This window comes from Sciurus carolinensis, chromosome 12 (genome assembly GCF_902686445.1).
Source record: "Sciurus carolinensis chromosome 12, mSciCar1.2, whole genome shotgun sequence".
In the NCBI taxonomy this organism is placed as follows: Eukaryota; Metazoa; Chordata; class Mammalia; order Rodentia; family Sciuridae; genus Sciurus; species Sciurus carolinensis.
In genome coordinates this window covers 52,113,651-52,130,418 of record NC_062224.1, presented here as the reverse complement: position 1 = coordinate 52,130,418, position 16,768 = coordinate 52,113,651, and positions in this window count along the sequence as shown.

Here is a 16,768-nt window from a genome sequence, read left to right as displayed (position 1 = left end):
CCTCATGCTAACTAGCATGCTATTCAGAGACATCCAAGGTGTAAATAATAGCAAATTCTCATGCAAAGTTAATTTTATACTGTTGACATGGAATAATCCTTATAAATTTAGGATATCCTTCATAGAGATGATTCAGCCAGTAATTTCTATATCAAACACTCTTAGACTTCTTTACAACTCATAGAAAACTGAATTCAGAGCTCTGAAACCCTTAACTAGCATAGTAGACATTAGCTTTCTGTGGAGATTCTTTAGTTTTGCTGGTCAACAGACCCATTTTCAATCCCTGTGTGAACAACATAAGATTAAATGGATGATAATACACTGCTAATTAGGGAAAGATGTTAGCTGTTTACACCTGAAATGGATTATTTGTCTAACCAGTAAGTATTATTTAAATAAAATATGCAATGTCTAAGGTTGCTTTTAAATAGTTTGCTGTTGAAGATTGGAATGGTGACAGTTTTTTTTTTTTTTTTTTTGAGAGAAGAAAATGGTAAGCAATCATCTTGAAAGAACTTTCCTTACTGTATATTGATTAGAGTTCTTCCTCTGTGTATTATGGACTCATGGTGTGATTTGTAAAGTGAAGATTCAGGATGGGCTCCTATCTTTATCTAACAGGATGTTTGACCTTGAGATCTGCTCCTTGAAGATAATTTGAAAAAAATCTCAAGGATTGGAACAGTTTCCTTTAGAAGGACTACTTCTGTTCCTAGAACTTCCTCAGAATTCATTCAACACTGGGGAAAAGTTAATTAAAAAAGTATTTTCCGTCTAATTGCATGCAGAATTGTTTGTAGCTATACTACAAGGTCTGGCTAAAAGACTTGTAATTGGTGTGTAGAGTGGTGGGTGCTGCTCAGTAGCGGAGTGTACAGGGAAGGGAAACTTTGATGTTCTCTGGTCGGCTGAGCCTACAGTCCTACTTTTAAATAGTGGTCAGTCTCTCCTGTTCTAGCACTGTATGCTGAGGACTCGTGAACATCTGAGCAGTTCTGTGCTTAGAACTAGTATTTGACATAAATGGCACAGAATGCTGTGCTTTTCTTAAAATAGTTCAGTATTTTATAGAAGTCCCTTAGAAGTAAATAGTGTTGCTTGCCAAGTTATAAGAGTTGACTTTGTTCTTTGATAACTCTTGCTTTGTTTAAGTGAATATAATATATATAAAGGGAGCCTTAATTGATTTGTTTTCATAAGTTAATATTTTTGTATTTGCTCTTGTATAATTGTTTTTAATGGAAAGAATTGCAGAATTGAGCATAGAATTCTTAGAACCAAAATTATTCTTAATAAAAATCACCATATCCTTAGACCATACAGCCATGTTTGTCTGATCTGTTTAAGGTAAATGTCCAGAACTAGAGGGGACTCTGTGTTCAGTTCAGAGATCAGAAGTTCGTTCTTGAGTCTCCTGATGACTTCCTCTTTGACAGCCTTCCCTCCAAATGTCCTATCATCTTGTGTTTATAGGGGTTGAGAAATTATATGTCAAACAGAGTCATCCAAATATATCAATGATGCTGTATATACCCTTTGCAGAGACTATACAGCACCAGAGCAGCAGCTGTCAGTGCTGCAGAGGAAAGCATTCAGCATCATTGGAACTTGATGGGACCAATGGAGAAGCATTTTGGGGAAGGGCCAGTTTTTTGTGCTTCCGAGTTAGTACAATTGTGAGCGATTCTTTATTTTATTTTTTGCTTACACAAATTAATGTTTTCCACAGAAAAGTTACTTTGGAAAACTATTCCCATAATTGCATTATCCTCTTGGTTAAAATAGTTTAGAACTCAAGTCTCTTGATAATTATGCTTTTGTTTTTCAACCACAAATTAATTATTCATGTGTTCAATTACTCAAGTTCCAGTAACTTTGAACTTGTTTGTTTTGTTTTGTTTTGATTTTTAAAGTCTACTTAGAGGAAAGAGTTGCTATCTCTGAGGTTATATCACAAACTCAAACCTGTGCAGAAGCTGACTTCCAGAAATGATTTGTGCAGTAGTTACATTCTAAGAATGACCAAGGTTTCCCAAGGTGACAGTTTTGAATCCATCAGGACATTTTGTTGGACCACTGTATGTGCGTTTTACAGCTATGATAGATTTGAAAGAAGACAGGGCAGTTGAAGTGTTCAGTACGTTTTAACTTGCTTTAGTATATCTAAAGCATCAAAACAGTACAGTAGCCTGCATTTACTATAAGAAATGAACTTATTTTATTTCCAAGGTCTCAAAATGAATGAAATCTTTATGGTCTAGCCTTAAAAATCACAATTTCCATTTTATAGTTTCCTCCAGAGCAAATATTGAATTTACATCTTTGGTTTTGTTTATTTACAAAATATTGCTTTTAACAGTTATAGCAATATCCTTCCTTTGTTCCAGAAGGATGTTTTGGATCATCCTCATTGATTTTCTGACATGTGACATAGAACTTTGTGCTCATCAAGGAGTGCAGGTTTCCTTTGAAGTAGAATAGAAATAGAGATAAAAGTCTGTCATGAGAGGTGCACAAGACAATTGCTAGTGGACAAGTGTCCCTGAAATTTTAGAAGTGACAGAATGAAAGAACATGAAATTGCCCTGCTTTGTCCATTTGAAGTACTTATGTGTTTCTGTTCTATTTTTGTTATGATGTATCACTGAACCAGAAGATTTTTCATTATATTTGCAAAGATTAGTCATGATGTTCTCTTTGAAAATAAGCCTTATGAAAGGGGCCCTGCTGGCCCAGATACCTAAATGCACTTTCCAAGCTGTAGTGATTTAAATGGGCCTATACTGACCCAGAGTAGAAAACCAGACCAATGAAGAGAGTATATAGTCCAGAAACAGGTTGATTATTTACCCATTAAAATTACTATGATTGAGGTAGAATGTTATTTAAAATTAATGAGAAAAGAATAAAATTCAATGAAAAGTTTTGGGGCAATTGGAAACAAATATATATTCTTCTACCTAACACCTTTTTGAAGAAAAAAAACCCCAAATTTATTGAAGTGTTCATAAAAATAATACTATAGACATATTAGAAGAAAGTAAAAGAGAATATTTTTATTATCTTGGGAGTAGGATTCAGAGAACCTTACTAAGCAACACATCTAACCCAAAATTTATAATGAAGAAAATCAATGAGTTGAAATGTTAAAAAAGAAATAAAAGAAAAAAGACTGGGTGGTGGTACACACCAGTAATCCCAGCTACTCAGGAGACTGATGCAAGAGGGTTGCAAGTTCAAGGCAAGTCTTTGCAATTTTGTGAGACCTTGTCTCAAAATAAAACAGGGCTGAGAATGTAGCTCAGAGGTGAATACTCCAGGGTTCAATCCACTGTACCAGGAATTATACCAGACTAAGATATATTACATATATGGTAGCAAGTGAATAATTCCTGGATTACATACAGAATGTCTGTTAATGTCAATTCAATAGATGAGCAGAATTTATGCACAGAAAATTTGCAAGTGAAATAAAACAGTCCATTGGCATATGAAGAGAATGCTCACTAGCATCAGAGAAATGCAAATTAAAATAACAATGGGTAATTTTGCACAAATATTCACAAAGTAAAAACAAAAACAACAGTAACATTCTCGCATCCTACTATTGTCATCCATGCCACCACCATGATAATGTCTAAGACATCAGAGCTGAAGCATGCTTCAGAGTGAATGTGTACAGATGGATTCTCCTCCTTCCTTGTCACAGAACATTGTGCGGTGTCTCCATGTAACTGAGCTGCTCTCTATCTGTCCTCACGTGTGCTTTTTCTGCAGAGTTGAAAAAAGCACTAGTGATAAAAATTAAGAGGTTCAAGAAATTTGTTTTAGCAAAGAGGAAAAGATTTAAAAAATGGAGTAAAGTAGCTGGCTGAGTTTTCATTTATTTGACATGGAAAGAATGGAAAGCAATTTGTGAAATTGTTTCAGCAAGTTTTTGAGCCAGAACATAACATCCATCATCAAGTATGAGGAAGGATTGGAAAGAAAATAGAAAAGATGATTTGCTCATGGTGTCAAGTTAGATGAGGAAAGCCCACAATGCCAGTTCCACGAGGTTAGGGAGGTTTGTCTTTGCTCACAGTCATGTCCCCAGCCCTGGAACATTGCTATTCATTTAGTAGAAGCTCAGAAAAGACACAATGAATAAATGAATGCAAATGTGATTTCAAAAGTTTCTCTACCAGGGATGCGCCAAGTTGTTCTACAGTAACAAACAAGTCCAGAATCAAAGTGGATCAGCAGAAGCAATGTTCATGTCCTGTTCTCCTAAGTCCTCCAAGAGCCCAGAAAAGTTCCTGCACAGCTGCCCTCTGCATGCACTCTGACACCACTTTGATGCACAGGTGTAGAGAGGGCTGGGAGTCCAGCACTGGAAGTGATGCACATCACTGGGCAAAGTAAGTCTGAGGGCCATGCCTACTTCCAAGGGCCAGGGAAGCAAAACACTCTCAATCTCTCTCTCAGAGAGGAATAAACCTGACACAGTGAACACAGTAATACCAACCACAACAGACGTGCACATATTGGAGTGTATTGGGCTATACAGTTCTCAAAAACCTCATCTTTCTCCAACATTTTAATGACCTCACTGTGACGTGGAGATTTTTCTTAAACATGTGGTTTTCTACATATATCTGTGCAAATGATTGGGTTTTTTAAAACTTTATTTTTATTTTTACAGACTGCATTTTGATTCATTGTACACAAATGGGGTACAGCTTTTCCTTTCTATGGTTGTACATGATGTAGAGTCACACCATTCATGTAATCATACATGTCCATAGGGTGATGATGTCTGTCTCAATCCACTGTCTTTCTTTCCCCCACCCCCACCTGCCCCATTTCCATCTACAGAACCATTCTTCCATTCTTCCCTTCCCCTAACCCCCCTCCCATTATGTATCATCATCCACTTATCAGAGAAAATATTCTGCCTTTGGTTTTTTGGTATTGGCTTATTTCACTTAGCATGATATTCTCCAACTCTCTCCATTTACCTGCAAATATCAGAGTTGCCAAGGGGCAACTCTATAACCTCCTTTTCTATAACGTCCTTTTCTACCCCAGGTATCAAGACTTGGCAATCTTCTTTCTTGTCTCCCCTCCCCCAGTCTCCCTTTTATTCTTTTTTTAACTGAAGCTTTAGAAACTACTAGCTGGCTGGTCTGGATGGGCAGCATCTCCAGGTAATCTGGGCTTTGGGATTGACGCTTGGTCTTGGAGCGGCAGCATCAACATTTTCTCCTACAGAATAACCTGTAGTTCAGTTTTTGCCAAGTGACTTCAATAAAAATAGAGGACATGATCAATAAATGTATTTCCCACCAAAAAGTCAGGGAGATAAACTGAACTTATTAATTTCTTGTTGATAATCTACAGTCCAACTTGCTTTCCTTTAGATTGTGTGGCTTCTAAAAATCAACTTTTACAAAAACTTTTTTTTTCCCAAAGCAGACTGAAGGATCTTTAATGGTGGAAAACAAAAGTCAAGAGGAAAGACATTTCTGTGTTGAACCTGATGTTTTACCTTCACATGCTTTCCAAAAGGTATTTGCACTTTGAATGAATTTTTTAAATGCAGTTTTCCCCATCCTAGTTAGGCTGCAGCTGGCTAAGTTCACTGGTTCATGAATTGCCCATTCAATGAATTGACCTAAAGTATTGAGGAGGGGAATTTGTAGTATTGAGTTCTTGCCGAAATCTTTTTTTCTTTTGTTGAGATATGTTGTTCCCTTAAAGAAAGTGAATCTCAACCCTGGGAATTGACTTCCTCTGAAAAGAATGAGGTGGGGGTGGGGTAGGGGTGGGGGGTTCTTTCTGCAGTGCAAAAATGTCTACACTTGAATTGTTTCAGCAAAGCCAAAGCAATTCAGAGGAGGCACAACAAGTATTAAGGGCTCATGTAACCCTTAAAAGTCAAACATGTAGACCTGGCAGTACACATTTTGCACTGTGAAATGATCCCAAAGCTTGCCACCTACTTTGTGCTGGGAGACACCAGCCTGAGATCTCAGAACTCTGTTCGAGTTCTCTCTGTGGATGCCATGCACTGGGCTGTGTGCAGAGCCCCTCACTCATTTTACCTTGGGGTCCACGAGACCCCTGAGTACCCCAAGAAGCCAGAGCCCAGGCAGTGAGGTGGACCCAAAAGGCAAGTCTGGCCAACAAACCCAGCCAACCTGAAGCACCTGGACAGAAAGATCATGGGCAGGTCTGAATAGTACAAAACCAAGTGCACAAAACCAAGGTTGCCCTTTCTGGTCCACAATTTGCTTCTTAAGGAACTGAGTTTAACTCACAGTAAAGACGAGGAGTCTCTCAAATGCAGGCTCCTTATTTCCTCTCAGCTATCAGTCATTGGTCCTAGGATAAGCCCCTCTCCCCTCTTCTCAGCATGATTCATTAATTTCCCTCCCTCTCTTCCTTACTCTTCCTGTCTCCCCTTCTGACATAGTGGAAGGAAATGTGTGTTGTAAGGGCTGAGCAGACCTTGGCGCTCACCAGGCGAGCTGTTTTCCTCCACAGCGGCTTGTGTTTCTCACAGGCTGCGCTGGCCCTTTTGCCTTGCCGTGTATTATTTCCCTCCTGTCTCACTTGCCACATGACGGCTGTGGCTTTGGATGTCTTGTCTCATTCCCTGGCACACAGCAGAGAGAAAGGGCAGACACGGAGGTCCTGGTGAAACCCAGCAAGGGACAGTGAGGTGGAAGAGCAGGCAGCCCAGGGATCAAGAGGTTACCCACCCCTTCCTCCCCCTAGTGTGGGTTCACACTTTACTTTGTGTGAACCAACATTTACTGAGCACCCACTGTATGCTGGTCAGCATGGGGATAAAAACTGTGTAAGCAGAACTTCCATCCTTGGGAGGCCCGGAGGTGAACAAGCATCCTAGGCAGGCTAAGGGTTTCCTTGTATGTTGACCTTGACAAAAATGGGTATGAAAAAGCATTGTGGGGTCCAGGCAAGGGTGATTTATATTTTTCTAAGAGAGTATGAGGGAAGTTCAAGTCCAGTTGTCACAAGAAAATACCATAATCTTATCTGTGTCATAGCTCCATATGGAAAAATATGGACACTGCTCTTGGCACACGCACATGCACACACACACATACACACACACACTGCATTATTTTGCTCAAGAGCAAAACACAGTAAGGCAAAGGCAACACTCAACTCCAGGTGTCTGTTCCTTCTTTTCTCCAGTCACTGCCTCGGGAGGTGTTTGGGGGTTTGGGGCTGCTCTCCTTCAACAAAGACTGACTGACTCTGTGTGTGTGTGTGTGTGTGTGTGTGTGTGTGTGTGTAAGGGAAGGGGCTGCTTTCTACAACTGAGGTCAAACACAATTCACATTGGATTTGAGGGGGGAATTGAGTGGACCGTGGAGTAAGTTTAGGAGCTCAGACTCTAGAATCAGAGAACTTGGATTTCAATCTTAGTGCCACCAGTGTCTGCCTTTGTGATCAGGGAAAAGTAAATTCTCTTCATCTGCAAAATGATCATGATTATATCTGCCCCACTGTGTTTTAAGAGTTAAAGGAGTTAATCCACATGAACACTTAATAAATACTAGTGGTTATTGTTATTTTTTAATACTCTTCTGTATGTCATTTTTATGATGCTCAAGCCAGTCAAGGGTCCAGGCACTGGACCCCTGTGTGGGCAGAACAGCCACAGAGCTATGCTGGTCATGTGAGCAACACACAGAGTAAGGGACATGCTGGGCACAGACACTGCTACTTGGTGTGACTTGAAGCTGTAATGTCTGTCTCCAAGTTCCTCATCTAAAAGCCTGCAACATTAATTTTTAAAATCTCAACCACCATTTAGCTATGTTAAAGTACCATCATACCATTGCCTAGGGAGAGAAAACACACGTCCCTCTTACCATGTGACAGACACACCTTGATGCATTCCTGAGCAGTGGATACAGAGAGAACAAGCTCTTTCTGTGTGAGAAGGGAGGAGACCAGGCTTGGGGAAGTCAGTTGGGAGCCCCAAGGAGCCTGGAACAGGAAAGTGGGCGCTGAAGGGTTGTTTGGAATGAAGCACGTGGGGCTTGAGGTTCTGTTTGTCACATAGTAGGTCCTCTCTAAACTAGCTATTCATCAAAGGTCCTGGAAAGAGCCTGGGCACTAGCACGTGTGACCAGTCACCAGTGTGCTTAGGACAGGGAGTCAGAGGGCCAGGAAGGAGGGCCTGGTACATGTGCTTGTAGATGTGCTCAGCCCATCCAAATGCCCAGAGGAAGCCAGAGCCTCTGCCACACCTTCCTAACTAGGGAAGATCCCCCAGCTCAGAGGCTTCTAGAAATCAAGGCTTCCCCAGAGGACTTCTTCAGTGACACAGAGAGGCCGCCAAAGCCAGCCTCTGGAGAGGACAAGGGAGCACATTTCCCTTCCCTCTTTCCCTGCCTGCTCTCATAAGAGGAAGGTGGTGACACAAGGACCCTGCCACTTGGGATTTGATCCTTCCACTAGGATGTTTAAGTCCTAAATGATTTAGTATTAAATAATTTTGATGCTTAAATAAAGTAATGGAATCCAGCGCTCACCCAGGGCTTGACCTAGCAGAACCTCTGTGAAGGGATGTGACAGTTGCTCCTCGCAGTCCTTAAAGTGATGCCTGATGCTGCCATCCAGTGTGCATCACGGAACTTTCTAACTTTTTAATTAGAATTGAAGTCATTTATTTACTGTTGTCGAAGTCATTATGATTATTTGCTGTGTTGGTCTTAGGCTCCCCGCCTCATGTCCCTAGTCTTCTGTTCTTGTTAATTTAAGTCATTAGTAGTAATATTATGTTAGAACCTGTCTGTTTGGCATGGTAGGTTCCTGCACCCAGAGTAGAAAGTCCCCTTTTCCAGTCCCGGTGCTGCTTCTCACTGTGGGGCAGTGAGGAAGTCAGAGTCTCCTGATGTTCAGCTCCCCTCATCTGTGAAATGCACTGCCATCTTCCTGTTCATAGCTGTGTTTTGTTGTGAGAATCACAGCGACACCATTCATTCATTCAGCAGTGAGTAGCAGGTCCTGAGTTCCAACAAGTAAGGCATCAGGGGCATTCTGTAGAGGAAATCGCTCTCTCTCTCTCTCTCTCTCTCTCTCTCTCTCTCTCACACACACACACACACACACACACACACACACACACAACACACACACACAGCAAAGCATTGACTAATGGAAGGTTCACTTCCTCTCTTCTCTTTCTCCTTTCATCAAATGACAGTTCTTTTCTGAATCACAGAGCTGAGCATATCACCACCTTGCTCAGAAATCTCCCTTGTCCCTATAATAAGGAACTGTGGACGCTGTGGTCCCAAACTGACCAGCCTCCTCCAACTGCTCAGGATCTTTTGCAGAAGGAGCTGGTGAGCTTTGACACACACTCAGTATTCTGCTAAGTGCCTTATCTGTTGAGTCTCACAACCTTCTTATGAACTATGTCCTGTTCTTTCTTTATGGGGAAACCAAGGCAGAGGTAAGTAAAAGAACACAACACTAAAGGTCACATGGCTCATAAATGGCAGCCTTGGAACTCAGACTGAGGGCCACCATCCATGGCACCCATCCATCACCCACAGTGCACCTGCCGTGCTGTTCCCCACGCGGCTCCACTGCTTTCCTCCTGAGGGGATCTCACAGTTGCCCATGGCCAGCGCCAGCATCTTCGCCCTGCTGCTCCCAGTGTGCGTGCACACGGTGCCGCTGCTCTCCTGCTCCCCACCCCAGAAGACTCCCTCATGTGTGCAAGCATCAGAGAAACAGAAGCCAGCTGATGCTTTAAAAAGTTCTTTTTCAATGCAGATAGATTTAGAACATGAAGTACTCATTTGTGACCAAGCAATTTATTCTTGTTGATTTGAGGCTACTTTCCACACAAACTCACAACATGAGGAAATGTACATTTCTGCCTTCTCACAGGGGTCATTACACGGGGAAATGTTCCCATTACTTACTGAGAGAGAAAATTAAAACTGTCCCCTTACAGTCTTTGCACAAAAGCAAGTTTGTCACATATAACAGGTTTTGAAAAGCATCAATCAAGTGACTCCAGCTGGGGGAAAATCCCTCCAGGTAATGGAACCTGGCCCATGAGTATGTCCTTTGCTTGGGTCAGAACTCTGGCCCTTGCCAGATGTGCAGCTTTGACCTTTCCAGCAGAACATAGAAGCCACAAATTTGGAGTTGCTTAATTGCTTTTGGAGATCAATTTCCATGCTTATAAATTGAAACTGGTCTGATTTATGGTGAAATAATGGGCATTGCAGAGGAATATTAATGTCAAAGAATCAAATTAGAAAACACACCTGCAAAGACTTATTTTCAAAACAGAAAAGATGTTACCATGGAACTAAATATTTGCTGAAGTTTCTTCATTATTCTGTTTTTGCTTTTTACCCCCATATTTTTCCATTAGGTACCACTTCTAGATTTCAGTGATTCTCATAAAATTTGAGATTTTGATAAAACAAAACACTTCAAGACTCCAAAAGTGTCACACTCCCTTTTAAAACTAGAAAAGTGTCCTAAGCAGCTTTCTAATACATTTGCAAGACATAATTTTCTTCTTTCAGTCTATACTTTTAAAATATTTAATTTATTTATTGGTGAAAATAGCATCAATATGTTCACACGAACAAACAAATATCAAACTAGCAAATATTTTTTAAAGTAAAAAAAAAACTATACAGAATACACAAAAAGGCAGCCGCATAATATATGGCAACAACAGATGTGAAGTTTTTGATTTCATCCTTTGGTTCTCATTCCTCAAGTCAATTTTAGAGAATTTTAAACTTGTTACATAATTGATGTAAATGAGAAAATTTGTATGTCTTAATAAACTCACTTTGAAAGAAAAACAAATCCCCTCAAGTTCCCAATTTGACTCCCTGAAATGGACCCCTTAGGTCTGTCACTTACCCTGCAAACTCATTTTTTATTTCCTTATGTTTAAATCATCACCCAGCCTGGAATCTCCTTGCAATGCCTCTATCTGCAGACTTTAATGGGGAATCAAAGTCTAAAGCAAAAATGTGATTTGAATGGCATATTTCCAAAGTATCACAAGCATAGTATCAAATGGTAGATTTGGAAGTAAGATATAACAACTTAATAAATGGTATATTTACTATTGTCATTATTATTCAAAATTGTTTTGGAAACATGTTAATACAGAAGAAAAAATCAATAAAAATAAGGAATGTTTCCTTTTCCAGTAAATGAGTTACTTTCAGTACTAGAAAACCATAGGCAATTTACATTATTTGCAGATGCTGTAATACCTAGGAAACCCATGAAACTATATTAAAACACTTTCTTTAAATAAGAAAATTAGGTAAAGTGGCAAAATGTAAGATAAATACACAAATATCAATGGACTTCTGTATTAGCTACAACTTTGTTGTATAACAAACAACTGAAAATGTCACAGCGACTTAGAATAGCCATACTTTATTTCTTATTAACATTACAGGAAAGCTGAGGATGCTCCTACAAGGGTCTCTCACATTCTCACAAGTCTTGCTAGATATGTTAAATATGTAAGAACCTGATCTTTTCCTTCCCATCATTTTATCAGGGCTGGTTTCACAATGAACAACCTTGAGAGATGAGTTGATTTCTACCTCTGAGGCAAAACACAGACTTGCTCACTGTATGCTATAAAATAATGGGATCTCAAGCTCAGTGTTCTTTTCTTATAATGCAACCCGCTGTTTGTCCAAGTATACATCTGGACCCATTCACATTGACACTGCAGGAATGGAGATTTAGGGACCTGATCCAAACATACTGATATTCTGGCTGCTGCTTTTTCTGTACAAAACTCTTCTGGTGCTCCACCATGTCCTTAACCTCCAAAACTGTGACCTAAATAAACTTATCTTCTTCATAAGTAGCCTGCCTCCAGTATTTAATTATAGTGACAAAATATTGACTAATAACACATTATATACAACAAGCCTGAATGTATAATCTTACCAAGGAGGGAAGAGATAATGGCCAATGATAAAGTCAAACATGCTAATGACAACCAGATATAAATAGAAAACGAAAGCTTTTTTTTTTTTTTTTTTGGATAAAAAAAATTATGACTCAATCTCCCACTGAAAAGGCAAGCCCAGAAAGTTCTGAAATGATTGAGAGGCACTAGTTCAGCATTCAGCTTCAGAACCAGCTGGGTGGGCAGAGGGGCAGGACTGCAGGGTTGAGGGAGGGACGGGGAAGGCATGTCCTACAGGGCTTGGACCTCTGGTCTGTGCAAGGAGAGGGGCGTTGCTGGGTTGGCAGTTCAGAGGGCAGGATCCCTACCACACATGGAGGAGCTCCGAGGCCTTGGGGGCATACAGAGGTTGAGGAGTGGAGAGGACAGGGCTCGGGAAGCAAGCGAGAGTGGCTGGTCTTTCAGGCCACTGCAGGCCCAGATGCCTGGCTGTGCATGGGGGGCACGCCTTCCTTCAATGCACTCAGCCCGCTGTCTCCCAGGCCAGACCTCCTCCCTGCTGCAGCCCTGTCATCCAAAACCTGCAGGCCCTCTTCTCGGGCCCTCTGGGCAGGAGAGAACCGGGTTCTGGTCACAGAGAAGCACGGGGCCGTCCTGGCAGCACAGTCCTCAACAAATGCCTGCTTTACTAGAAACCCATGTGCACACCCACCAAGCAGCGTGAGGTGCCTGGCTCCCGGGCCCTTCACCACCCCACGCAGGAGGGGGTCCTGAAGAAGCAAGGAAGACAGCCCAAGGGACACCGGGCCCCCAGGGTTGCTGCTCGCCACTGCCGCTAGCTGGGAACATGGGGCCTGTAGAGTCCTCCTGCTGACCAGGACCCAGGGCATGACCGGCCTACAGATGGCCGCCTGGCAGTCCCGGCTCAGCAGGAGGAGAGTGCGTGGCGCCGGTGGTTGTGGGCTGCCTCGCCAACACAGCCTCGGGGACAAGCTGGGCTCGCAGTCCCCCGCTGCCTCCTCCAGGCAGGGCCACGGGGCCGGCTTTGAAGAAGTCTGAAACATACAGGGCAAGGAGACCAGCCACCAGGGTCCCTGCAGGAGGCCGACGAGGACGTGGCTCCGGTGGTGCTGGACACGCAGGCGTAGCTCACGTACAGGGCGAAGGCCACCTGGAAGAACAGCCCCGAGGCTGCGGCAGCCGCGCCCCCTTCCCGCGGAGCCCGGCAGGTGCGGTGCGGAGAACAGCGCGCAGCACAGCCCGAGGGAGGAGCGTGCAGAGCGGAGCGCCCGGCCGCGGCGACGTCGGCAGGGCCCCCTGCACACCCTCCCCGGTGGCACGAAGACCAGCAGTTGACCCGGCTCCAGTCTGGGTCGCAGGCGGCCAGGAAGCCGGGCGCAGACGACCCCTCGTGAAGTTGGCCGGGTCTGTCAAGAACAGGCAGGTGCCCAGCAGCGTGTGGCAGCAGCCTCGCGGGTGTCCGGGCGGGAGTGGAGGCCGTGGGTGCACCAGGTGGGCTTCCCGCCAGCCCAGGAGGACGGTGGCTGTGACGGGGACCCGTCATGAGCCCGTGGGTGCTGGTGTCGGGCGGCAGGGGACTGGGCGGGGCCATCTCGGGGACCCTCTCCCGTGTGGGGCCTTCACCAGGGTGAGGACTGGAAGGGCAGAGGCTTCGCTCCGGGTCCCGCTCCCGGCGGTGCCCGCGACTCCGGCCTGCGTCCCAGCGCTTCCCGTCGCGTCCAGGGCCGCAGGGGCACAAGATGCTTTTAGTGATAGGAAAAACAAAAACAGAACTATAAAAGGTGCATTTAATAAACAATTAGAATGTCCATACTGTAAACTTCCTTAAGTACCAACACCTCAGTAAGTGACATGGATGCCATGTTACTGCATGGAAATACGGTTCGATGAAAAGTCCTTTTCTGCTTTAACACATTTTAATATAAATTAAATTAGAATCTCAGCTTATGATGTTCTTTAAATAGAAAATGAGTTGTATGTCTGTGTGTGGACCATATGGATCATCTAGGAAAACTGTTAAGTGATAAAGCAAGCTGCAGGAAACTGCAACATAATGCTATCGCATAAAAGAAAACACCACTTGTTTTTGTTAGTGTTTTTTTTTTTTTATTTTTTTTCAGATGTATGTGAACACAATGTCTATTTTTTTTAATGTGGTGCTGAGGATCGAACCCAGTGCCTCACACATGGGAAGCAAGCGCTCCTAGCAGTGAGCTACCACCCAGCACCTGGATATGTTAATATAAATGTAAATATATATATCTTTGTAGGTGAAGGAAGATTTTGTAGGGAAACTGAGGCAATGATTATTTTTCTCTGTAACATCGTGGTATTGTTTGACAGTAGAGTTCAGTTCAATAGTAACTAAGAAATCAGAGTTTCATAAAAACATTTTAAACCCTATCTAAATTTCCACTAAAAAGTGGCATACTTTAGACTGCTGACATACGTGTGTGTACACATAGAATGAACAAATATTTTTCTAATTGGGCTCAGGTATGAAGGGAAGGTAGGCAGTCATGGTCCATGCCATCAGCATTGCCTGTTACTTTTCAAATCCAGCTTGATATTTTTCAAAAGATTCCTCATTAATTTTTTTTTCTATAAGGCAGTTGCTATAGTTTTGATCTGAAATGTCCCCCTAAAACCCGTATGCTAAAGGCTGAGTCCCCAGACCATGGAACTATTGGAAGGTGGTGGAACCTACCCACGCTGTGAGGTGAGCAACCGCTTTCGCTGCACGTTCCCATCATAAGGCACTGCTGCAAAGACCCATAAGACCCAAAGCAGTCAGGCCAAGTGATCATGGACTGAAACCTCTGAAGCCACGAGCCCAAAGTATAACCTTTCCTCCTTACAAGTTATCTCAGGTATTTTGTCACAATGATGAAAAGCTGACTAGCATTGGCTGAAGGTGCCTCTGAAACACAAATTCAAAGAGACTTCCTTATGTATCAAGGTAGATCCAGCTATATTGCAAGCAAGATGGGTTCAACTTCTTCAATGTGCTTTATGTCTAAAAAAATAACTAGTGAAAATAACTAGGTAGCCAATCTCAGCTTTAATGACATTTAAGTCAAATTTAAGTCAAATTCATAAATTTCTTATCTTTATGTAGGTACACTTTATTACTACACAGTGCAATTCTCTGTAGCTCATGATATTAAATAACAAAAGGAAATGTGATGAAGAACTCCAGGGCTAGGGCTGTAGCTCAGTGGTAGAGTGCCTGCCTAGCATGTGTGAGGCACTGGGTCCCATCCTCAGCACCACATAAATATAAATAAAAAGTAAAGAAATTGTGTCCATATACAACAACAACAACAACAAAAGACTGTATTAAGAAGTACTCCAAAGGTTGAAATGATTTTGTGTATCATAGCCCATTATTTTTACAAATTTTCATCAATTTATTTATTTATTTATTTATTTATTGCAGTGCTGGGATTTGAAACCAGGTTCCTATGTGTGCTAGGCAAGCGCTCTACCTGTGAGTTACACCCAGTAGCCCTTTATTTTTTTTTTATTTTTATTTTTTTTTATTTATTTATTTATTTTTTTTACGTTTACATAGGGTAATGATGTTTATTATATTTTTCCCCTCCCCCCAACCCCTCCCACCCCTCCCACCCCTCCCACCCCTCTTTTCCCACTACACAGTCCTTCTTTCCTTCATTCTTACTGCTCTCCTTAGCCTAACTCTAAACCTAACCCTAAACCTAATGCTAGCCCGTCCCACCCCCCATTATATGTCCTCATCCGCTTATCAGTGAGATCATTCGTCCTTTAGTTTTTTGAGATTGGCTTATCTCACTTAGCATGATATTCTCCAATTTCGACCATTTGCCTACAAATGCCATAATTTTATCATTCTTCATTGCGGAGTAATATTCCATTGTATAAATATGCCACAGTTTCTTTATCCATTCATCAACTGAAGGGCATCTAGGTTGGTTCCACAATCTGGCTATGGTGAATTGAGCAGCAATGAACATTGATGTGGCTGTATCTCTGTAGTATGCTGATTTTAAGTCCTTTGGGTATAGGCCAAGGAGTGGGATAGCTGGGTCAAATGGTGTTTCCATTCCAAGCTTTCTGAGGAATCTCCACACTGCTTTCCAGAGTGGTTGCACTAATTTGCAACCCCACCAGCAATGTATGAGTGTTCCTTTTTCACCACATCCTCGCCAACACCTATTGTTGCTTGTATTCTTGATAATCGCCATTCTAATTGGGGTGAGATGAAATCTTAGGGTAGTTTTGATTTGCATTTCCCTTATTACTAGGGATGTTGAACATTTTTTCATATATCTGGTGATTACTTGTACATCTTCTTCTGTGAAGTGTCTGTTCATTTCCTTAGCCCATTTGTTGATTGGATTATTTGTATTCTTCGTGTAGAGTTTTTTGAGTTCTTTATAGATTCTGGAAATTAGCGCTCTATCTGAGGTATGGTTGGCAAAGATATTCTCCCACTCTGTAGGCTCTCTCTTCACATTTCTGATAGTTTCCTTTGCTGAGAGAAAGCTTTTTAGTTTGAATCTATCCCAGTTGTTTATTCTTGCTTTTATTTCTTGTGCTATGGGAGTCCTGTTAAGGAAATCTGATCCTGAGCCAACAAGTTGAAGATTTGGACCTACTTTTTCTTCTATAAGATGCAGGGTCTCTGGTCTGATTCCGAGGTCCTTGATCCATTTTGAGTTGAGTTTTGTGTAGGGTGAGAGATAGGGGTTTAGTTTCATTCTATTGCATATAGTTTTCCAGTTTTCCCAGCACCATTTGTTGAAGAGGCTATCT